The 26,251-nt window shown below is 39.1% G+C and overlaps 1 protein-coding gene across 18 annotated transcripts in view; it reads left to right on the top strand.

Annotated features, from left to right (window-relative positions):
* The window catches only part of CNTN4 (contactin 4), a 936,745-nt gene that overhangs the window by 583,935 nt on the left and 326,559 nt on the right, over nt 1–26,251 (top strand). The window lies entirely within an intron of this gene.

The raw sequence follows: 26,251 nt of genomic DNA on the forward strand, positions 1-26,251 counted from the left end.
TGATGTGGAGAGAGGTTCCCTATCAATTGCACCATCTCCATTCCTGATCTCTGTAGTGCTTCACCTTGACTCTCCCTTTTGTCTCTTTTGTTGCATCATCATCTTGCTGTGTGACTCACTTGTGCAGGCACTGGCTCACTGCATGGACACTCGGCTTGCTGCACAGGCACTCAGCTTGCCACGTTGGTACTGGCTCACCTCACAGGCACTCACGTGGGCACTCAGCTCGCCCACAGGCATGCTTTCTCTTCTTTTTCACCAGGAGTCCTCAGGGATTGAACCCGGGTCCTCCCATATGGTAGGTGGAGGGCATATCACTTGAGCCACTTCCGCTTCCCAATTCTATCTTCTTTAATAGTGTCTTTTCTCTTCTGTAGAGTTTTTAATTTGTTGTTGTTGTCCATGATTATTTTTAATTTTTTCTGTTTCTTTGTGCTTTACCAATTTATATTCATCTTCTAATGTCACACCACATTTCATTGCGCTCTTGTACCTATGTCTTTGGTTTATGTTTTATAAAGGTCATTGCCTTATTAAGATATTTCATGTATGGCATTATATTACATCACATTTCATCTATTCCGTGGCAGCATATTTTTGGTGCATGTTCTTTTTCTGTCACTTATTTTGGTTATTCCATTTCTCTTTTTTTATTTTCTTCAAAATATTCTGTGCTGTCTTCTTTTTTTTATTGCAACTCATGTTCAAATAGGGGGAGTTCTTTTGGGATCATTATGCAAAATGCCAGGACTGTACTCCAAACTAACAAGAGTTATCCTTTTGATTCAGGCTTTTATTTATGACTCAGGATTTTTAGTTTTTTGCTTGTTTTAAGATTTATTTTATTTATTTCTCTCCCTTTCCCTGCTCCTCCCTGCCGTTGTCTGCTCTCTTGTGTCCATTTGCTGTGTGTTCTTCTGTGTCCACTTGCATTCTCGGCAGCACTGGGAATCTGTATCTCTTTTTTGTTGCATTGTCTTGCTGCATCAGCTCTCTGTGTGTGCCGTGCCACTTCTGGGTGGGCTGCACTTTTTTCATGTGGGGCGGCTCTCCTTGTGGGGCGCACTCCTTGCACGTGGGGCACCCCTACACGGGGGACACCCCTGCGTGGCCCAGCATTCCTTGTGTGTGGCAGCACTGTGCGTAGGCCAGCTCACCACATAGACCAGGAGGCCCTGGGTTCAAACCCTGGGCCTCCTATATGGTAGGCAGATGTGCTATCAGTTGAGCCACATCTGCTTCCTGCATTTTTAGGTTTTAATTCTCTCCAGCCAACAGAGATTGAGAGCTTTAGTGCTTCCCACAATATACAGTAATTCTGCTGCTAGAATGTAAATTTTGGCACATACAGACTGTGTAATCCCATGTCATTCTCACTTTCCCCATTTCTTGAGACTTTGTACAAAACCAATTCCAGGGCATCCTTAATTTCAATCCATAAAACCATCCTTGTTACAAACAAATTGTTGATTGGGTAACTTGCTTTATGTTTTTATCTAAAATAGAACTTGTATTTCCCCTTTTCATTCTACTTGTTGCTTTGTGGTGATTTCCAACAGGAAAAGAAGCACTATCTTTATAAAGCGTATAACTGAAAACTAGATTTTAGAAACTCTTCTACAGAAAGCAGTTACTGAAAAACAGTGTAATAAAGGGAAAAATGTGGAACTATGTGCATAAAGAGGAAGATTATACATATAGAAAAGACAAAAACATGAGCATATTTTATATTATACATCTTTATAAACTGGAAATCTTTCACAATATTTCTCTATAAAGGAAAGCAGTATAGAATAAAGGTTAAGAGCACAGATTTTAAAGTCGGAGAAACTTTGCTTAAAGTTCTACCCTGTTACTTTAGCAAATTAATCTTCTTAAGCTTTTTATGTAAAAAAAGAAAAGTAATACCAATAGTACTTACTTTACAGTATTTTCAGGGTTAACTGGATACTTTACATAAAGCACATTGAATAGTCCTTACTAAATGTTTTAATAACCAATGAAATTTAATACACTAAATATATACTTGTTTAAATTTAACTTAAAAGTAGATCTTTTCTTAACATCTCCCAAGTTTTTTTAATTGAGATGAAATTCACCATTTTAACGTGTTGAAGTGTGCATTTCAATGGTATTCAGTATATACACGATCTACTTAGAGAATATTTCTATCACCCCTAAAAAGAAACTCCATACCGATTTTTAGTCTTTATTAATCACTGACTCCCTTTCACCCATCACCTGGCAATTACTAATCAACTTTGTCTTTAATGATTTGCCTCTTGTGGACATTTCATATAAATGGAATCAAACAATATGTAACGCCTTTTAATTATTATTTTTTTAATTTTTAGAGGTGCTTTAGATTACACAAATGTCAAATAATACATATAAGGGGGCCCTGGTGCTCAGGTCCCGGCAGGGACTCCGCGCCGGGCTCCACATGTGTGGGGAGGGGCGTGTTATCTGGCCTGTGGCCCCAGCGGAGCGCAGGGCCTCTACCTCAGCCACGGCCTGTGCCCTGGCTCCGTGGCCACGTATTGGCTGCCTTGAACTTGCCATAGGATTCATTGTTCAGACGTGATTTCATTTCTCTTGGATAGATTTCTCGGAGTACAATTAGCAACAATTATGGAGATGGAAGTATAATGGCTCTCCAGATAAGCCAGCAAGAATGCTCTGATTTTCTTACCCGGGTGTTTCCTCATAAAGTAAGGTCATGCTGCTTCCACATCCTCCACGCCCTCCATCAGCTTACCTTTTGGAAAGGTTGACATCTGTTGAATGAGGGAAACCAGGCTGCCCCTCACTCAACCCAGGGAGTGGCCCAAGCTCCAGCCAAGGCTACCAAGCCAGGACATCACTGTGGGTCAAAAATTACATGACCCACTTAGTGAAAAGTGTCCATTGTCATCAGAAGAACCCACCAAGTATCTTGAACTGCTGCCTTGACTGAACTAGTCTGAATCTAAACACTCAGGATTCCACAACACAGTGACGGGTTGCTAAGCAACACCAGCATCAGGGGCACCCACCAACTGCCTGACCCTGCCCGGAAACACAAGGCCTGGCCTGGACTTCAGCACAGGCCTCCACCAATGACACAGCCCTGCCAAGCCCCTGCTCATTCCCATGACTTCCCACCCCCTGAGTGGGCTGCTTTTTCCTCTGCTTTACTGACTCTCCCACTTCCATGGGCATCTCTTGCCAACTTGACACTGGTCCAGGGATACCTGCCCTGAAAGTAGCAGTGGAATTGTTGCAGTCCAATTTTATGAAAGTTGATATTTAGGTTGGTTTTTTTCCACATTTTAACCTATCTGGAACAATGGATATGCTTGGTACTTCTTTCTCTTAGAAGAATATTTAATTTTTTTCATTCTAAAATAATTATGTAAAACATTTTTTTTTAAATACAAGGAATTCCCATTTGTCCCCCTCCCTCCCCCTCCCACTCTTTTCCACATTAATGACATCCTTCATCATTGTGGTACATTTGTTACAATCAATGAACACACATTGAAGCATTGTTACTGACCATGGACTTCAGTTTACATCATAGTTTATACTCTGTCCCGCACAATTTCGTAGGTTATGACAAAATAGATAATGGCCTGTAGCCCTCACTGCAGCATCATACAGATGCCGCCAATGTCCCAAAAATGTTCCCAGGTATAATATATGTGGCCGTTTTTGTGCCTCACTTCTTTCACTTAGCTTAGTATTTTCAAGCCTCACCCATTGTAGCATGTGTCAGAACTTCTTTCCTTCTTATGGCTGAAAAATATTCCATTGTATGGATATACCACATTTGCTTATCTCCTCAGGACTTGATGGACATTTGGGTTGTTTTGTGTTATTGTGAATAATATTGCTCTTAAAATCGATATACAAGTTTTTTTGGTGGACAAACATTATCAGTACTATCCTGTGAAAGACCTGATTAAAAGTTTGACCCTTAGCTGGCTCCTGGATATTTCAGTAGAGTTCACACAATGCTAACTGCTAAGAGTGGCTTATTGTGCCTAAACTGGATATGTAAACAATATTGTTTATGTTGAAGACCTGTTTTCCTTGTGGGAGCCTGGAATGTTGATATTTGCCAGGTAGATTCTGCCTACAGGACCACCCCCCAATAAAACCCTGGGTGCTAAGTCTCTACTGAGTTTTCCTGGTAGGCAACATATCATAAGTATTTCACAACTCATGACTGTGGCTATTGTGTTATTCATGAATCCACTGGGAGAGGCCTCTGGAAGCTTGCACCTGTTTCCTCCAGTCTTAATCCCACGTGCCTTTAACCTTTGTTGATTGTGGTTTGTCTCCTTTCACTGAAATAAATCATAGCCATGAGTATGACTACATGCTGAGTCCTGTGAGTTCAATGAATCATCAAATCTTGGGGCCCTCTGGGGACGCCTGACACAGGTATACACCAAAAAATGGAATTTATGGGCCCTAGGTTACTTAACTTTGAGCATCTGCCAAACTGTTTTTCACAGCAGTTGCACCATTTTTACTTCCCCACAGGCAATGTTTGAGAGTTCCAATTTCTCCACATTCTAGCCAACATTTGTTATTTTCTCTTTTTTTATTATACTCACCCTGGTCGGTATACGGTGGTATCTCTTTGTATATCTTTGGAGAAAATTCTATTTAAGCCTTTGCCCTCTGCTATTTTTTATGTTTTTATAGTAACAATTATATAACATAAAATTTGCGACTTTAACCATTTTAAGTATAATTAATGGCATTGATTACATTTACCATGCCATGCGACCATCATCACCATCCATTACCAAAATGTTTTTGTCACTTAAAAGAAAAACCAAGCACCCATTCAGCAATAAGTACTCATTTCCCTTTCCTCCCAATCCCCAATCCACTAATCTACTTTCTGTCTCTGAATTTGCTTATTCTAGATATTTCATACAAATGGAATCATACAATGATTCTCCTTTTGCTTCTGGTTTATTTCACTGAATATAAATAATGTTTTCAAGTTTCATCCATGTTGTAACATGTATCAGAACTTCATTCATTTTTACAATTTGCCCATTTTTAACTGGTTGTTTGTTTTCTTGTTGATTTGTAAGAGATGTTATATATTCTGGATACTAGATTCTTATCAGATAAGCGATTTGCAAATATTTTTCCCCCATTCTATGGCCCATTACATTTAAAGTGCTTCATAAAAATTAACTCTAATGATTGTTTTTTTAATAACCATGTCTTTCAAATCTTCACAGTCTTGTTTACTCCTAGTAGAAAACTAATTTGCAGTGCACCAAAATAATCTTATTCATGTTATCACCATCTGCATATTTTTCTTAGTTTTTAAAAAAAATTTTTGTGTACTTTAACCCTTTAATTTTTGCCATGTTGATAGCATACCGAATTCCCTGTGTTGGCAAAGTGTTCCACACATTTCAATAAATATCTATAAAATGTAAAAATACCTCTGTGATGTGCTGGAAAAACTTGAAGAGTAGTACTGTGCTGTCAGTTGCACATTCCTAAATTCCTTTTGAGAAAATATTAAGAAATGCTCAACTCCATATTCAGGGTGTCTTTTTGGTCAGGGTCCCAAAGGTTTGGTACAGAATGGTTCCTTCTCATTTGCAGGCAGTTGATACCCAGGCAAAAGTGGTTAAATTTCACTTAAATTTTTAATAGGGATTGGTTTGTAGCACTATAAGCAATAATTTCCTGAGGTAAAGGAAAAATTAATGATAGGAGTGCTGTGTGAAACATATTTTCTTATACTTGTGCTACTAAAAGAAAACAAAAATATTGTAATTATTAATTTTCCTCCACTTTTACTTTAAAATTTTTGCTTTCACTTTTGCAACTTCTCAAGTCCCTGGAGTATCCAAACATATATAGTTAAGCTTTTGCTGTGAAACTTCGAATATAAGCCACACATTTTACTTTTTGTTTTTAGAGAACATATAAGCATACGCACATGCATATACAAAATGTGTCCAGATTCCATCAGGAATTTTTAGACTGAAATTCATGGGTTGCTTCAGGAATGTCTCTGAAGCCTCTGAAATTGTATGTAAAATTCCACCCTTACCTTATCAATGAACACAGCTTATCAGAGTATTCTCTGAATTTAAAAATGATTGTTATAACTTCTGGAGTAGGTGATATCTTAGACCTATTATATCTGTGTTGTTTTTTTGTAACTCAATAAGCATCAGCTTGTCGGTGAATATATGGCTCAATAAATGAAGAAGGGGCCTTGTCTGTCCTTGTTCTCTGTTGTATCTTCAGCATGTGGAACACAGTAGGTGCTCAGATAACATCTGCTGAATGAATCAATGAAAATGAATGAATGAGGAAGACTTTCTCCAGAGTCACCTAACATTAGAATCAGAACCCATAAAATAAGATTCCATTTTTAAAATAGAAAGAAAAGCTAATTTTTATAGAAAATTCAAAACTTTCCTTCCTTGGCAAGAAAAGCCTCAGGTAGTTCTCTCAAACACCCACCAGAAGATACCAAATTCTATTGTAAATATTACTTGACAAGGAATTGTGATATATAATATTCAAATCTGGTTCTACTGTATACCACTTTATACTCTTTGGCAAGTTGTTTCATTCATCAACTCATTCATTAAGGATGCATCAGGTATCAACAGTAGGACAGAAAGAATGCTAAAGACTGGGGAAAAAAGACCACATTAACTTAGGTTCTTATCTCTAGAGAGCTCACAAGCAATCCACAAGCAAATAAGGTATTATTACACTGTAGGTAAGTTGGTATCAATGTCTATGGGATCCTCTGCCAACAGAGGGAAAGGCTACTTCATTAGAGGGCGTGTCTTAGTTTCCCAGACTGCTAAGACAAATATCACATAATGGGTTGGCTTAACAGTGGGAATTTATTGACTCATAGTTTCAGAGACTGAAAGACTTGCTTCTTTCCAGGCTCAGTGATAATCTGCTGGCCAGCAGTCCTTAGACTCCTTAGCCTTCCCAGCACATAGCGCTGTCCTGTCTTTTCTCATCTGGCTCCATTGACTACTGGTTTCCTCCCCACGGCTTTCTCTCTATAAGGCCTCTACTACAATGATTAAGATCCATCCTAATTCAGTTGGCCACACCTTAACTAAAAATAACATCTTCAAAAGGTTCTATTTACAATGAGTTCACATCCACAGAGATGGGATTAAGATCAAGAGCATGTTTTGTGTTTTTTTATTTTCTTTTTCTGGGTACTTTGTTCACCCTACTGCAGTGGGTGTTTTGAAGTCTGACAAAAATAGAGATGTCTCCCTTTTTCTGTCATATCACACTTTATTCTTTTTTATATCAATGTGATAGAAATGTCCTGATACCCAAAAAAAAGAAGTTAATCAAAGGAATTTATCCTCCCTTTATTCCCTGTTAAATTCACATATTACTCACACTCTTTGCAGCGCTGACTGAAGGTGACCTTCTTTAATTGTCTAAACTATCCTGAGCCTGAGACTTAGCATTGCTTACACAGGGACCCAGGGAAAGACTAAAGATGGGTTGTCTGCAACTTCTGCTTGTGTTTTAGCAGACCCAACCAGGCTGCCATTTTCAGGTGGGGGGAGATGTATTGATCCCCTTATTTGCTTTCCTAGAGGCAAAAAGTATGTGTCCATAATGACTTACATTTAGAAATATTTCATTACATTTGGACCACTTAAGCCAGACATGTCTTCCTACTTAGCAGAGAAACTTTAAAAAATAATAAATGTGTATTCTCATCCTTCTCCCCACCTCCACCCCCCCAAAACAAATCAAACACTATAAAGAGGGAATTTTCAGACATTATGTGTTTTCTTTCTTGTATATTATGTGTTAGATTCTAGGGATTTCATTATTTATTTATTTTATTGTTTTATTAGGTTTAGTAGGTTCTAAACACTTTAATTATGTTAAAACATTTAGCATTCACAACCATATTAGGGAGTCACTATTATTACTTTCTCCAGGTAACATGGTGGTAGAGCTGGATTTCATCTCCAGCACTGCCATCTGAGAACCATGCTTTCAACTCCTTTACTATAAATAGCTTGCAGAGCTTAGCATAGCCTACTTAAGAAAAGTGATCAAGAGTTAAAGTTGGGAAGTGGATATGGCTCAAGCAACTGGGCTCCCATCTACCATACAGGAGGTCCAGGGTTCGATGCCCAGGGCCTCCTGGTGAAGGCAAGCTGGCCCATGTGGTGAGCTGGCCCACGCTGAGTGCTGCCCCGCTCAGGAGTGCTGCGCTGCACAGGAGTGCTGGCCCACATGAAGAGCTGGTACAGCAAGATGACATAACAAAAAGAGTCACAGAGGAGAGATAATAAGAGATGCAGCAGATCAGGGAGCTGAATGGCGCGAGGGAATGATCACCCCTCTCCCACTCTGGAAAGTCCCAGGATTGGTTCCCAGAGCCACCTAATGAGCATACAAGCAGACACAGAAGAAAACACAGCGAATGAATACAGAGAGCAGACAACAGGGGTGGGGCGTGGGGAGGGGATGGAATAAATAAATCTTAAAAAAAAAAAAAAAGTTAAAGTGTTCCAATTCCATCTGCATCCCTGAGAGAAAAAGAAGCCATGTCATGAGAGCACTCAGCCATCCCAGGCTCAGTAAGGTTTATTGGGTGGAGTCGGGGAGAACTGATTTGTTGCTCTCTAAAATTAGGATACTGGTTCCTCAAAAAGTTAAACCTAGAACCATAATCCATAGAAATATGTTCATAGAAATATGATCCAGCAATTTCTTTACTAAATATACCAAATATTTGAAAACAAGAACTCAAAAAGATATTTGTATATCAATGTTCATTATAACATTATTCACGGTAGCCAAAAGTTGGAAAAAACCCAAGTATCTCTCAGAGCTGAATGGATAAGCAAAAGATGGTATATCCATACAACGGCATATTATTTAGCCATATAAAGGAAGGATGTTCTGATACATGCTACAACATAGATGAACTTTGAAAACATTGCATCCAGTGAAATAAGACAAAAGGACAAATATTCTAGGATTCCAATTATATACAATATCTAGAATAGGCAAATTCATAGAGACAGAAAGTAGGTTAGAGGTTGCCAGGGGTTGGAGGAGGGGAGGATAGAAAGTTACTGTTTAATGAGTACATAGTTCTGTTTGGGATGATGACATTTTTTGGAAATAGTGCTGATGGTTGTACAACATCATTAAAGTAATTAATGCCACTGAACTGCACATTTAAAAATGTTTAAAATAGGGAAATTTATGTTACGTATATTTTACCAAGATAAAAATGTCATTTGAAAACTTTGGCTACAGCAGTAATACCTGCTGTACCTTATACAAGGTGGGCTGAGGAACTCTGCCATGAATATTGCAATGATTAGCACTGCTACGTGGTATAACACTGCTACCAATCTTCATCTCCTGTTAATGCTCCACTTTCTCATTCAACATCAGCCACACTGGCTGCTGTTGTATGTCCATGTGTATACCCGACAAGTGTGATTTGTCTGTTTGTCATAAATACACTGCAGGCCCTCCAATTGCCTTTTCCTCTAGTACTTATCTGTCACATATCCTCATGGCTATTCCTTCACCTCCTCTGAGTCTTGGATCAAATATCACCTTCTCAGAAAGGGTGTCACTGGCTACCCTACTTAAAAATGCCACCACCACCTTCCAACTCTCTGTTCCCTTTCCTGATATATTTTACTTCACAGCTCTAATCACCTTTTAACACATAATCTGAGTTACTTATATCTGTCTTCCCCAACTTAGAATGTGAGCTCTATTATGATAGCACATTTATTGCTTCTCTATCTAATGTTAACATTTTGAATAGAATCTGGCTCATAGTGAGTGCTCAATCACTATTTGTTGAATGAATGATAGGTGTTAATTCATGATCCCCTGTCAGTTACTCCCTACTTAATTGGCATGTTGCTCAAGCAAACAGATGCCTTTGTTCCAAAGGTAGAGAAGTTCATGATCATCTTCCTCCTCTGAGGTTACTTGTATATGGGAATGGATTTGAACATCATTTGAAAATGAAATGAAGATGACAGGTGGATGACTTATTCAAAGGACCCAACAACTTAATGAACATGCTTTTTACCTTATCTTGGAAGAGCCAAGTAAACATTATTCCCTTTCTTTTCATAGCCCATGAATTCAAGTCAATGGAATTTTCTGCTGCCATTTATCTTTTCATAGAAAGATTTTTTTTGCTTTGTGTTTGTCCAAATCAGTGTGCATACCACTTTAGCGTATGACAGAATGACATAGAAAAGGCAGAATGCCCAAAAATGAGATGCAGATTTTATGCTTGTCATTTTGAAAGGTTATGAATCCCCTCTTTTATAAGGTTTTCTATACAGGATGCTTCAGGACAGAATATCCCTTCCGTACCTCAATATGCTGGCAACTAAAAAAAACAACTCTGTAATTTGAAAGTATTCGTAAGAAGTGCAACTTATGATGAATTACATTAATCCAGTCTACTCTCAAAATCTCAAGGTGTAAATATTGATGAAATAGATTATCTCCCTTCATAAGGGATGCCTTCATCATTCTTCTCCATTATATTTATAGGTAAAAGTGGATCTATTCTACTATTATCCAAATAATAAATGGCAGTTATGAAGAACATTCAGGTGGTAATCAGGAAATCAGGATTCTGGTTAGAGAGAAAGTCATCAGAGTCTGACTTTGGATAAACCACTTAACTTCTATAAACCTTTCTTTCCTCACCTCAGCAATAGTGGTTGGATTAAAAACCCAGTCACTCACATTTAATGATCCCATTCTTACTGGTGTATTGGAACCTTGTTTGTTATTGTTGGTGGTATACACAGAGAACAATTGTCATCGTGGATCTAGTGCTGCTGTGTAAATGGCTCTGATTTCAGAAAGACTCAGGTTCAAGCGCTGTTACTCTAAGTCCCTATAATGAGTATGACTTGTCGCTAGGCCTTTTTTCCTTCATCATCAAATGAGAAGGAACATAATACCAGTCTGTGGGTTGTGGTGGGTTAAGTAAGACAGAACCTGATAAGCATTTTTCGTAACACAGTGCCTAGCCTTACTATGTACTCGATAAATAGTAGTTATTATTGTCATTATCCTAAGTGGCTCTAAATAGGAGACACAGTGGTTATGTTTTGAGGAAGGGAAGATAGAAGTTGATTTGTAGTTTCCTAATCATCTTTTCCCAAGGCTGAACACATCTGCCCATGGTGACTGATTATGGGTTGTGCATGTCCTTCTCTAGAAGGACTTTCTGGTTTTACTCAGTGAATGATATGGAGCAAAAGTCTGGTTTGCTTTTCCTTACCAACTTTTACCTAAAGTACCAGTGTGCCACCAGGAAGACTCAGACCTGCAGCCGGTTACCTGCTATGAAATTTATCTCAATTTTTTCTTCTCCCCAACTTCACCGTGAACGTTACGATAGCCCTGTCTCCTGAGACAGTATGCAAGATGATTAAAGTAGTTACATACCAGAAAGAAAAGCGTACTACATTCACATTTAGTGGCTCTCTCCTATTACAAATATGTTGTCAGAGTTTTGCTTGAACAACTCCCAGATTATTCCCTTTCACGCTTCCTAGTATATATATTGACACATTCACTATGTGCCAAATTAAAAACCTGAAACATTCGAAGAAAAACAGATGCGAGAGTACTTTAGCTGCCAAATAGACAGGTGCAAAGGGTTCATGAATATTACTTCAAGAGCCACAGTGCATGAACATGAAAGTACTGCCGTCAGGCATTTTGCATTCAGGCAATTTAATGTCATGGAAGGCAGTGGGGACAGAGGGTGTCACTGAGGAGTGAAGAACACCAGCAGTTCACCCCAGAAGGGCTAAAAGCAGATGGCCCCTAAGGAAGTGTGAAATTATGACTGAGTACAGAGAAGGCAGCCTCGACACTTTGGTCCTCCTTTTGTTTAGTTGAGGAGGAAGATGCTTTGGCTCTTGGAGGCTTGGAGAGATAGGAAGGGAAGGAGTTTGGTTGCTTCTCCTGGTTATACAGAAACTTGGAAAATTCTGGAATAGAGTGTTCTTATCCACCATAAGGATAGTGTCAGGAGCCAAAACAGACCTATTAGAATCATTTCTTACCTCCTATTGCACAGAAAAGCTTATCCCCATGATCATATATGATGGGAAACACTCTATTCACTCAGAATATGAGAGAGGAATTTCTCGCATTTGATGTGAGCACCACAGGAGTGCTCTTTTTCCTTGGTTCTTCAGGTCTAGCTGCCACCTGGTGCTTGAAGCAATTTTATGTGTTTGCTAAAATTCCTCACTCTTCCTTCTTAAATGATGGTTCTTGATCATGGATCACCTGAATCTAAATAGCCCACCATTCTTAGAATGCATATGCCTGGACCTCCCCACCCCCCACCCTCCAAATCTATCTAATCAGAATCTTTGGGAAAGGGGATGCAGTTTCATAATCTTTATTTTTAACTGGCTCCCTATGAGATTAATTTTGCACGCACATAAAAAAATACTCAAACTCATAGCATTACCACTACTTTAGGTTAATGAGCTTTTCAGAAGGCCACCTAAGTGTGTGAATGTCAGCTGGAAGCTAACAGGTTTTAGAATGGATTTACATTTGGTTATATATTTTTCCCATCAGGAAACAGTGTCTTGTAATGGGGAAGGACATGGGGAAGATGCGTTTGGATGGTGTTGGTCATATGAACCCACAGCTCAAGTGCATATGAAGTGTACAGCTCAAGTGAGCAGATACGTAGGGATTAATTGTCCAAGGACAGGGAGTGTCCAGATTGAGATGGAAGGCACAAAGATGAATAATACCTCCACAAAGAGAAAGTCTGAATTCTGACAACTAGTTCTCTCTGTGTGTTTACTCACACAAAAGTACATTTGGAGCACTGTCCAAATGGAAATAGGAATAAGAGAAGGAGGACAAGTGACATGGAGAATTAACTATTAACTTACTAAATAAATTGATGTGCACCTTTCTGTATTCTGAATAAGTTTCAGTTAGAAGTCACTTAGCTTCAGCTTGCAAAATGCAACTCAAATTTGCTTAGGCAATCATTAACTCACGTGTCTGGGAAGCTCAAGGATAAATCTTACTTGATGTAGAACTGATTCTAATGCTCAAATGATGTTATCAGAACTCAGTCTGCCTCCATCGTTCGGTTTGTGATTTGACTTCATTCTGATTTTGGCTGTGTCTATGTGGGGGCCTTTGGAAGTTACAGGATTCCTTCTACCAAGTAATGCCAGGGAAAAACAAACCCCCTCCATAAAATCTCATTTGCCAGACTTGGGTCACATGCTTGAGAACCAATTTAACCATGAATGTTAATTGGTCAGGCAGGTTCTGAGTTATTTGATTCTCCTCAGCTAGACAAACTACTTAGTTGAGAGAGTGGGAGGGTTGGTTCACCAAAGAAAAAGTAGAATGCGCTCACCAAGGAGGAATAGTGAATTCTGAGCAGGAATGAAAACACAGATGTCCACTATATGCCTATGTCACTAGGGAAACAATAGTTGGTAAATTAGTGACTTGGGATCTCATTTAGATTCCTTCAACCAAAATGAATCAATTATAAATATATATGTATATCTGTTTCTATCCCCTTGTTATAATGAGTAAATTATAGTGTGTTTTAATATAAGCACAAAGTTAGCTATGCTTATCTGATAATTGTTGGTCAGTTCCATAGAACAAACACTGCATGGAGGCAGGATGTTGTCTGCTCAGCACACAGTTCTGTCCCCTCCATTTAACATTGGAACTGGCTTGCAGTTTCTGATCAGAAACCTTTTGGGTCAGAAATGTTTGAGAATTAAGACTTCTTCAGATTTTATAAGGTCTACAAACATACCTCCTATTACATATATCCCCTGCTGAGTCTGGGTCAGCATTCCATAATCAAACACATTTATAATTCTGCAGCAAGGCATATGAATAGTATAGGAAGACTATATAGCTTTATATAAGTTCAGGTTAATTTTTGCCTCCAAATGAGTTACAGAATATGTGAATGTGTTGAAAAGGCAACTTGTTTTACATAACTGGAACTTGACATTAAAATCATCCAACTGCTTATTTTTTTAATTAATCTATTAAAGTATATTACTGATGCATAAACAATAAGTGAATAATAATAGTTGAGCACTTACAAAACAAACATACATAACATCATACAGGACTCTCATAACTCACCCTACCACCAATAACTTGCATTGTTGTTAAACCTTTTTAACTAATGATTAAAGAGCATTGTCAAAATATTATTACTAACCAAAGTATTTTTCCCCCAACCAACCCTATTGTTATCTTTATATCATTTATGTATGAACATACATAAACAATTAAGTGTACAGTAAAAGTTGTGAACTTACAAACAAAGATGCATAACATCATACAGGGGTCCCATACATCAACCCTTCACCAACACCTTGCTTTGTCATGAGATGTTTGTTACAAATTATAAAAGAATATTGTCAAAATCTTACTACTAATCATAGTCCTTATCTTACAGTTGGTGTATTTTACTCCCATCCACCCTATTATTATTTTTTAAATATATTTTTTATGACAGAAGTTGTAAACTTATAAAACAATCATGCACATGTGCAGAATTCCCAAACATCACACCCTCCATCAACACACCACAGTGTGGTGGAACATTTGCTACAGATAAGAAAATATCATCTGATTGTTATCATGTCCATAATGTACATTTGGCTCACATTTTCCATATTGCCTCATTATCAACACAGTACATCTTTTCGCATAGATGCAAGAATATTATATTATTACTGCTAACCATAAGCACTCAGCTGTATTTTTCCCATGCTTCTTCACATTTCCAACACCCAGCAGCAGTGATGTACATTTGCTCTAGCTCACAAAGGACACTCTTACATCTGTACCATCAACCACAGTTCTCATCCACCTCTTGGTTTACTGTGCTGTTCAGTTCCTAGATTATTCTCTAGCATTCTGTCAATTGGCATTTACATACCTAAACTACCATTTTCAGCCACATCTCCATTTATAAACTAGCTGTTACTCACTGTGTGTTCTATACATTTCCACACTTTCACAGTAAAGCTCATTAAAACTTCTACATACATTAAACATCAGTAGTCCACTCAGTCCTTCTCTTATCTCCTTTAAGAATCCACCACCTACCACCAGGTCTTGAAGTTATTTTCCTGTAATTTCTTCTAGAAGTTTTATGGTTCTTTTATTTTTTGGTTTTTGATCCATTTTAAGTTAATTTTGGATAAAGTGTGAGATAAGGGTCCACTTTCCTTCTTTAGGCTATGGATATCCAATTTTTTCAGCGCCATTTGCTGAATGGACTGTTCTGCCCAAGCTGTGTAGGTTTGACAGGCTAGTCAAAAATCACTTTACCATACACGTGAGGATCTGTTTCTGAACCATAAATTTGGTCTACTGGTTTATGTGTCTGTCCTTACCCATAGCTAGGTAATATGATTTAAAATCTGGAGATGAGAGCTTGCTTTTCCTTTTTATGATGTTTCTGACTATTCAGAACCCCTTACCCTTCCAAATAAATTTGATGATAGTTTCAATTTTTTTTAAATGCTGGTGGAATTTTTATTGGGATTGCATTGAATCTGTATATCAGTTGGACTAGAATTGACATCTCAATGATGTGAGCATGGAATGTTCTTCCAGTTATTTAGGCCTTTTTTGATTTAACATGGAAGTTGCAGTTTTCTGAATACAAGTGTTTTATATCGTTGGCTAAGTTTATTCCTGACTATTTGAGGAATAAACTATTTATTTTCACCACTCTTTTTACACTTTTAGTTACTTTTATTGATATAATCTTCAAGTCTAGACTCTTTTTTTTTTAAAGATTTATTTATTTTATTTATTTATTTAATTCCTCCCCTCCCCCGGTTGTCTGTTCTCTGTGTCTATTTGCTGCGTCTTGTTTCTTTGTCCGCTTCTGTTGTCGTCAGTGGCATGAGAAGTGTGGGCGCTGGGTGGCTCTCCTTTTGGGGCGCACTCCTTGCGCGTGAGGCTCCCCTACGCGGGGGACACCCCTGCGTGGCGCGGCACTGCGCATGGGCCAGCTCCACACAGGTCAAGGAGGCCCGGGGTTTGAACCGCGGACCTCCCATGTGGTAGACAGACACCCTAACCACTGGGCCAAGTCCGTTTCCCTCTAGACTCTCTTTCAAGCCTCTCTCTCCTATCTTTTCTTTTCAGGCTATAGCACACCCTTTAGTATTTCCTGAAAATCTGGTCTCTTGCTTAGAAATTCTTTCAGTTTCTGTTTATTTGTGGATATTCTAATCTTGCCCTCATTTTCAAAAGACAGCCTTGCTGGATATAAGATTCTTGGCAGGAAGTTTTTCTCTTGTAGTATCTTAAATATATCAGACCACTGTCTTCTTGCCTCCATGGTTTCTGGTGAGAAATCAGCACTTAATCTTATTGGGTATCCTTTATATGTTATGCATTGCTTTTCTCTTGCTATTCTCAGAATTCTCTCTTTGTCTTTGGCATTTGACATTTTGATGAGCATTTGTCTCAGAGTTGGTCTATTCAGATTTTTTCAGATGGGAGTATGTTGTGCTTCTTGGGCGTGGATATCTATGTCCTTCAATAGGGTTGAGAAATCTTCTACCATTATTTCTTCAAATATTCCTTCTGCCCCTTTTCCTTTCTCTTCTCCTTCTGGAACACCCATGACACATATGTTTGCATGCCTTTTGCTGTCATTTAGTTCCCTGAGACCTTGTTTAATTTTTTCCATTCCTTTCTTCATCTGTTCTTTTGTATGTTCACTTTCAGAGGCCATTTCTTCAAGCTCACCAATCCTTCCTCAAATCTGCTATAATATGATTCCAATGTTTTTTAAATTACTTTTATTACACCTTTTATTCCCATAAGATCTGCTATTTTTCTATGTATGCTTTCAAATTCTTTGTGCTCATCCAGTGTCGTCTTAATATTCTTAATCTCTTTAGCCATCTCATTGAATTTATTAAGGAGATTTGTTTGAACATCTATGTTTAGTTGTCTCAACTCCTTTATGTCATCTGGAGGCTTATCTTGTTCTTTTCACTTGGCCATATCTTCTGTTTCTTGGTGTGGATTGTAATTTTTTGTTGATGTCTTGGCCTCTGACTTACTAGGGTATTTATTCTGGGACAGTTTTCTTTTTTCTTTAGTTTAGGGCTTCCTGCCCTTTCTTCCTTGCTGTTTGTGCAGTAGGAACCAAGGAAGTAGTTGGTGCTATAAGCTGTGAAGGAGCAAGCTGCCCTCATTGCCCCATGGACCAATGAAGCTTTTCTCAACTTTCTCCTTTGCCAGGGGTAGGGGCAGAGTCACAGCTGTGTGAAATAAACCAAGTCATGCAGGTCTATACTGTAGTTACCTAGAAAGACTGATGAAGCTTCAAGCCCCTTTCTCCCCTGCCTGGGTCAGGGATGGAGCTGCAGGTGTGGGCAGCAATCTATGTAGTACAGATCCAAGATGACTGCAATTGCCCCGGTAGACTTCTGATTTTCAGTCTGTGCCAGCCAAAGGTACCTGCAGTTAACTGGATAAGCTGTTGCAGGCCTGCCAACCTCCTCCCTGCCAGAAGCTGGGCTGAAGCCTAGTTTAGGGCTACAGGCTGATCTGGTGAAAGAAACCAGTTCCTACCATCACTGTGATTTTTGGTCAGCCTGGCTTCCCCTCAGCTGGGGATGGAGTCAAAATGGCAACTTGGGCAGATTCACACCCCAGCTGGTCCCAGGGTTGTAACTTAGCCATCTGAGCCTACCAATCAGCAGCCAAAATTGGCAGCCAACCATGTCCTCCTCCCCTGTTTTTGGGAAATGGAGCTTCCAATTCCAGCCACAGATTAGCTCCTGGGATGGCTCATGTTACCAGAGTAGGATGATCACCGGCCTCCGTGGCTTGGCCAGTAATTTACGGGAGAGGATGTCGCAGGTCCCTGCAGCCTCCTCCCGACTAGGCTAGAGCTGCAATCTGATCTGGGGAGAAAGAAGCCGTTCCCCACCAGCACTGTGATTTTCAGTCCATCCCGCTTCCCCTTGAGCCAGGCGCGGAGTTAAGATGGTGGCTCCAGGCCTCTTTCTGACTTGGACAGGCTCAAACTTTAGCTGTTCTCAGGATTATACATCAGCCTGCTGAATTTACTCACCAGTAGCTCAAGTTGGTGCCCAACTGTCCATTTTGGGGAATTGGAGCTTTCATTTCCAGCTCCGAAACAGCTCCCGAGGTCGCTTGTGCTTACAGTGGAGGATGGACACCGGCCTCCGGGGTGTGGAGTGCTCTTCTTATGAGTCTTCTCTGCAGACAAGGAGTCTCCTCCTTCCACTCCTTCAAGGATGTGTCAGGATGCTCTTCTGGTCTCCTGTAAGCCCCAAACAGATGCTTCAGCTAGCTCCAGAGAGCTCTGGGTGTTTACTAACTGCCCTGTAGCAGGAGCTGACTCTAGGAGCTCCTTTCTCAGCAGCGTGCTTGTCCCCAACTGCTTATTTTTAAAGGAGTAATTGATCCATTTTTCCTGAAATGTTCCAAGTTTTGAGATTTGTTGACACAGTCCTCATTACTGTTCTTTTCCACTCCTGCAAATCCTTCAGCAATGCAGAAGTTTTCCCTAAGCAGAGACCACTTTCATCTCCCAACACTCCCCCCAGTACACCACCATTTTTAAGATCTAGCATTATGTACAATGTGGGCCTCATTTTGTTTGACACAATGTAAGATGGCAGCAGCATTATTTTGTTAACCAGAGAACAAAGAAGTACTATAAGAGCTCACATCTCATTTGGATTTTCTTTCACTCTCTGCTTCAAAATTATGCCAGCTGTAGGTACACTTCTCTGTGTCTTGCTGTTTAAAATGCTTATTTGAGGGAGTTAAAAGGAGGAAGGTGGAAGCAAGGACAAATGAAAGGAACTTTTTCTCCTTTAAGCAGGCATATATATGTCTGCTCCAATTTTTGTTTTGTCTCTGCTCTACTCCACTGAACAACCAAATGGAATAATTATTCAATAAAAATGTTGTGTGTTGGCTAATGTTACACATAGGCACTTGTGTGGGACCTTTGAACATCCCTTGCTATTTATTTTATAAATACTAACATCACTAAATTGTTGTTGTAATGATAGTGTGACAGCTGTCCCGTCATCATTTCTAAAATCAGGGATTCGATTTTAAAGGAATTCTCACACTTGGGAAAATCACTGTTAGACTATTTCATTTGTTTCTCAATTTCCTTAGGTTATTGCCCATATATTTTGTGAGTAATTTTTATCCACAGAGATGCTGCTGACATTACAGTTTTTAGCCAAAATGAGTTTCCCTGATCATTAGAAAGGCTGGAGGAGAAGGCACACAGCCAGCGGGACGCAGTGGGCCCTGTGTGTGCCCTCTTGGAATATTCTGCTGGCAGGATGTGTAATTTCTCATTGGGCTCCCTGCTTGAGGTGGGTGGTGAGAGGGAGAAGGTAAAATATGAGCATGCCTCTGGGAACACGCCCAGCAGAACCGCTTAGCAGAAGAGCTTCCTCCTCTTTGTCCCTGGTGCCTTTGCTCCACAAACAAATAAGGCCATATGTTCCCACCTAAAGTAACATTCACAAAGGGTGTTTTTACACTCTTGGTTAGTGCACAGGTCTGCAGGATGAAGGGTAAGAGGCATAACCAGGTAAAGCCATTTGGGTTTGCTCAGGAATGCTTCTGTGCATGCATAGTGCAACAGCCTACTTACCTCCAGATAGACCTCAGACATAACTGGCATCTAAACTCATGCCATCTTTCCTGGCTCGTATTCTGAGCCTTGTGTTCCCCATTAGGAGAATTTACTTCCCAAATTGAGATTGTTGCTATTGAAGTGTTTCCCAAGACCAGGTGTTTAATCAAACTAGCTATTTGATGTGGTAGCAAGATGGCCTATATATCACAACTTAGAGCTTCGGCTGTTGTGGCAGTTCTTCATACCTGCCATTAGGATAAAGGGCCTAAACGATCCCCAGGTGCAACACCTGGGAACTCCACAGCAATTACAAGTAGAATTGACTTTGGTATTTTTAATTTTCCAAGATGAAATCATAGTATTGCTTTTCTGTCCTTTCACAGCAGAGTTGATTTACTGAGTTTGCAACAGATGGAAAATATTTCCAGTAGAAGAGAAGTGCTTTGTCCAAAGGGCCATGCTGAAGAAACCTGGCCCTTTCCCCGGTCCCATGTGATAGATACAGCATGATCTAAAATGAAGATCTTAAATGAAGAACAAATTCTGCATGGTTGCAGTTTCTTGATTTGAGTCTTTGATTGTTTTAGGACTGAAAACCATCTCTATCTCTATTCAAGTCATAATTTAAGGTAGTAGTTTTCAAACTTGAGAATGCATGAATCGATGGATGTGTTTGTTAAAATTCTTTTTCCTGAGCGCTGATAATCCAGGAGGTCTGAGAGTAATTCAGTAATCTGCATTTTACCAAGCACCATGTCCCACCCCTGCAGATAAGGTGATATTTATTTATTTATTTATTTATTTTTATTGATTTTGTAAAAATATTACATTAAAAAAAATATGAGGTCCCATTCGACCCCACCATCCCCACCGCACCCCTCCCCCCCAGCAACACTCACTCCCATCATCATGACACATCCATTGCATTTGGTAAGTACATCTCTGGGTATCTCTGCACCTCATGGTCATTGGTCCACATCATGGCCCACACTCTCCCCCGTTCCATCCAGTGAGCCCTGGGAGGATTTACAATGTCCCAAAGGCACCTCCACATCTCATCTCTTCCTGCCATTCCCCATACCCATCAGTCACCATGTCCACTTTTCCCACTCCATTGCCACCTTTTCTCTGAGGTCCTTGGATTGGTTGTGTCCATTGCACCTCTATGTCAAGAGGAGGCTCAGATTCCACATGGTTACTGGATGCATTCCTCCTGCTTTCAGTTGTAGGCACTCTAGGCTCCATGGTGTGGTGGTTGTCCTTCTTCAACTCCATCTTAGCTGAGTGAGGTGAGTCCAATAAATCAGATTGTAGGAGCTGGAGTCTGTTGAGGCTCAGGGCCTGGTTATCATATTGTCAGTAAAAAGATTCAATCCCCTAAATATATCTGAAACCCCAATACCAACTACAATTCCAGTAAAGTAGCATGATAGTCTTATGAAAAGAGATCCCCTCTGGGTCCAGTTTCACCACGCAGAAACAGATAAGGTGATATTGATACAGAAGATCCCTAGACCACGCTTTGAAAAAGAATTATATTAGCACAATTTTACTTTTTTACTCAGTTGCCATGGGTCAAATATCCTGAGATCATGCCTGCTAACTGGTTTGCCTCAGCACCTTTTCTCCCCTTCTCGGCTACCTTTTAGAATTATCTGCAGGCACCTAGAAAAAAGGCCTATGTTTAATATCAGCATTTTTTTTTCCAAGATAGACTTTCCCTGTACCTTGCTCCTTCATGTATGTTTTCTTTTGCTGACCTTCCACTTGGAATTCAGATTTTGCTATATACTGACTCCTGTGGGCTTGACTCTAGGGCCTCTTCCTTGCTCCTTGGCTCCACCATCACTTGAGATTAAGTATTATTTTCTCTATGTTGAGGCCCAGAAATGGAATGAATTTTCAGCTCCATTCATTCCAATTCCCAAGCCCAACCTAGCTTCTGAAAGCCCACTGGAGCAAAGCACTAGATTTGGGACATATAGAAATGGGCCAATTAATTCAAGTTAGAGAGAGAGAGATTGTTGATGTTCAAAAGCTGAGTCTAAACAAGTGACTCTTAATGTTGGAGAGGGGTCTTATTTTTCTTAGAGGGGTTATTTTAATTTATTTTGGGGTACAAACATCTTTGTTTCCATAATAGATATAGTGTATTTTTTACCTTTCACCTGGGAAACTTTGTTTACATTATCTCTTCTAATCTAAAATTCTGTGATTCTGTGCACATCTTTCAGTGGTCCAAAGTTTTTAAGAGTAGCCCCGATACTAAGTTTTATTTCTGAAATGAAGGAAGAAGTTGGCTAACAAATATATTGCTTTTGTCTCCCCCTTTAAAAATGGATTTTTAAAAGAAAAGAATAAAATAGGAAGAGGAATTTGAGAATCACTGGTTGAGAGCAGTACTTTCCTATGATTTTCAATATTTGATGAACATAAGGGGAAATGGGTAGTGTAAATACAAGAGTAGCCTGATCTTTGACATTAAAAAGTTTCTGGCTATGAAATGATCTCTTTTTTGAAAACTCAAAGGTTTATAACTCTTTGTTGAAACATGAAAGGAGGCTATCCTTAACCTAGACCTACTTCCTTCTCTTTACAACGATTGAGTTTACTCAGAGAAACTAGTCCAGAAAAATGTCTACATTATGGTATGGACCGTTAGGGTACCCTGGTGCTGTGGTAGAAGTGAGCCTTGTGACTGGTTGGAGAGAACCCAGGAAATCATAATGTACTGGTATCTGCATCCGTGTTAAACCCCCCAGGCTGGGGATCAGGTCAATGATCTAGAAGCCATAAGGTCTTATCAGGGCTATTTGCAACCTGGCTGCTCCCTTGTTCTTTCTTTTACCATGATTTTCAGGAATTTGTAAGGGGGGGGGGGAGGAAAGTCAAGATTTCCCCCACCCCAGAGAAAGATCTCCAATAACCCCCTGAGCCCATTCTACTAACTTCTTAATGGCAAATGAGGCACTGGAGAGCTCTTCCCCCTTTTAGGAATCCAAAATTTAAAACATCAATCCCAACCAAATGTCACTTAAATAAGAGATGCATTACTTATAAATAAAGGGTATAGTGTAAGAGCAAGAATAGCAGATGTATCAAATGAGGCTAAATTATACCTAAGGGTCAATGGACTATTGGGGTCATCCTGAGGATGCCTCTATTTTGTAATTTCATTACAGCTCTTGGGGGTTCAGTTATGTGTTCTAAGGAATGGCTAGTTATACAAACTTAGTCTGACAATCATCCATTTTCTCAATGTGGGTCAGTTTTTAGTTTTCTGAGCCTGACTGCTTGCCTCTCAACTATTAGTCCACACATTTTAAATCATCTCTCTAAATATTATCAAACAAGTATTTATTGGTTCCACTTTACACAACAGATAAAATCTTGAAGTAGGTTCTTCTAAAATTGTACTGGTTAATGTTTTGCTCTTAGAAAATGGGGAGCTAGAAACAGAAGGGTCTGTATTTGTATTTCTCAAGACTTATTGTGTAAAATAATAGAGAGCAGATTACAATGCAGATTCATGGGCCCTACAGTCTTCTGATACAGTCAGCCTGAGCTGGAATTTTAACATAGCAAGCATGACGGATGATTATAATGCAGATGGCCCAGAGTCTAAATTTGAGACATATTGATTGTGCAATCCTTGTTCTTGGTTTTTTGTTGAAATGCTTTACCTTTGTAAACTAAAAATCAGGGTCATTTCTCTGGTTACATAGATCAATTACTGTGATAAAAGGAAGATCATGAGCTTTATCTCCTAGGCTTTGAAAATGGCAAGTGTAAAGTTTTAGTATGTACCTTCAGGACACTCGAAAGACACATTGTGGCTACAACACAGAGTGGGAACAAACTTAATCATGCCTCCCACCGAGTTTCACCTAAGTATACCACTTTCTGGCCTCCATCTTTTCCAGGAACCTCAAGGTTCTGGACAAATAAAACAACTCTTTTTTTTCCTTAAAAATTTTGGGGCACCTGGTCTAAAGGTCGAAAAGCTAAGGTATCTGTTTTCTACACTTGGATAGCTAAACTTTTAAAAATCTGTTCTTCCGCTGGGGCTTTGTGAAACCAAATAGCTCAGGCATGAAAGACTGTGGATTTCCTTAGATGAGAACTGAAATACCTCTCCATTTATGCTAATGTTATTTTCCAGGCAGTGAGCTTGGTTAACCAAGAGAAAATAAAAACTTGAGATGAAATGTTATTTATAGCAAATGCTCAGCATCATTATTATCAATTCTTGTTACAAAATATACAGAAAAACATCCTTTTTGTTATTTAAATATGGCATGGATACATTGAGAAATAGTACAGATGTTAATCCACAGCCTCTCAGCTGCATCCTGGGTAATCATTATTATGTTTTATTCTTATTTGGAATTACTAGTAATAGACTGTGTATTTCTGTATGAAATTCAAATCAGGGAACACCAATGAATTGAGATGATTGATATTATATATACACCACATAATTTTGGAATTGGGACCAACAGTAGAAATATTTCTCTCTTAGAGAAAAAATATCCACCATACTTGCTGCTATGTACTGATCTTGATGAATAATATTTTGTGTTTAACTAAATGTGCCAAATCTTTATGATTGAAATGAGGTAACCCTTGACCAGTATCTAAATTTGTTTTGAAAATACCAGAGTAATTGTTGTAAATCAGAAATGCAGATATTTTATATTGAAATATCTGGCCTTAAACCACGAGTGTTTAAAAGAAAGAAAAACATGCTTGTTTACTTTTATTCCATGCTATTATATTGTTTTCTTTGATGAATACTATATTATTTGTTCACCTCTCTCATTTACATGGGATTTTATACATGGCAGGAGGAGAGTGGATGTTGGTGGTAAAATGGTTCATGACATCTCTGAATGCAAATTCTATGCATACTTGCAAGTACTTTCTTGGGAAATGTTCATGACTGCTTTGCTCTTCCTCGTCACCTGTAGAACCACTGACCTAGTCCACTCCATTATTTTATAAATGAGAAAATTGAAGCATAGAGAGACGAGGGGCTTTTTCAAAGGTTGTAGAGTTAGTAGGGGACCCAGGGCTTCAGACCTCAGTTCCACATCCTGCTGCTTCTTACAGCTAGGCCACTGCTTGTCTCTATTCTTCCATAATGAAATAAAAATCTGTTTAGTCATCTTCTCTCCTTAATTTTTGTTCTATTCCAACCTTAACATGAAGACTTTTTTGAACCTGGGTTAAAAGTTTTCTAAGAAATTAGTTTGCCATGCTTTAATTAGCTCCCCAAACCAGATTTATTCATTGTCTCTGGCCCAATACACCTGAATGAATTGATTCTTCTCCTACCACCTGTCAACAACAGGCTGAGTTATTAATGTTTCCCAAGATACCAGTTGTAATTCATACCCTTCAAAATAATCACATCTAAGGGGAAAATGGATTGTCAGCTGTAGGCTGATATTTAAATATCACTTTACAACATAGCCACTGGCTTTTCTATCTCCAGATTCATCAGGCATTGCCCAAGTCAGATGATTGAATAAATTAAAAAGTGAACACAACTATTTTCAAATAGAACAACTCCTTATTGAGTACCTTCTATGCATAAGCCACCATTCGTAGTGCCCCCGGGGATACAAAATTGGGTATGATACTGTCATGCTATCAATGAGCTTTTGGTCTGAAGGGGGAAAAAGAATAGTACAAATGTTCTTGATAGAAAAAGATAAATGCTCAGAGTAAGATATAATTTAAGAATTATATGGGTAGAAGAACATGAGCACCTAGAAAAAGCATTCTAGGAAAAATAAACATTGAACTAGATGTTTAAAAATGAGAATCATTTTCATGGGCACAGGTGGTGAGATACATTTTGACCAATGTATATAGTGCACATTCTAGAAGCATACATCCTCTCTATCACTGGTACTAAAAATGTGCTTCATAGACTAGTCCTGGTCTATGAACTTCATCACTCTTCCATGACAAAATGTTTCATGCATCTAGTTTCTCCTGTAGAGAAAGAATTTAGAATCTTGAAGTTATTTGGCATCACTGCACCATCCAAGCCCATGATCAGTAGACTCGAGTCATTGAACTGATTATCGACCCCTTTGTGTGTTCTGTGCTGAACCACAGGTGGTACCAGCTGTGTATTACTTAACCATGTCTGCATCCAAAACAGGTTGGGAAAACAAAGAAACTGGTCCTTCACCATAGATAATTTGAAAAGTAAATGCTCTAGGTTATTCTTTATTAGCCTACCTAATTATTTTAAGAAAACTTTACATGTATATATTTAGCAATACAGAGCCGTTTGCCATTATTAAAGCATTTATGAAATCATTGCTTGCTTCCAATTAAATTCTTCTATTACAAAGTGGAGAAATTTTGGCTTTGTGACATGAGGTAGTCTTCCAAGATGACAACAGCACAAAAGGGATGTAGGAGGCACAAAATGTGAGCAAAGTAAAATAGTGGGCTAAAGACAGAGGGAACAAAAAGTCA

The sequence above is a fragment of the Dasypus novemcinctus genome, chromosome 26 (genome assembly GCF_030445035.2).
Source record: "Dasypus novemcinctus isolate mDasNov1 chromosome 26, mDasNov1.1.hap2, whole genome shotgun sequence".
Classification (NCBI taxonomy): Eukaryota; Metazoa; Chordata; class Mammalia; order Cingulata; family Dasypodidae; genus Dasypus; species Dasypus novemcinctus.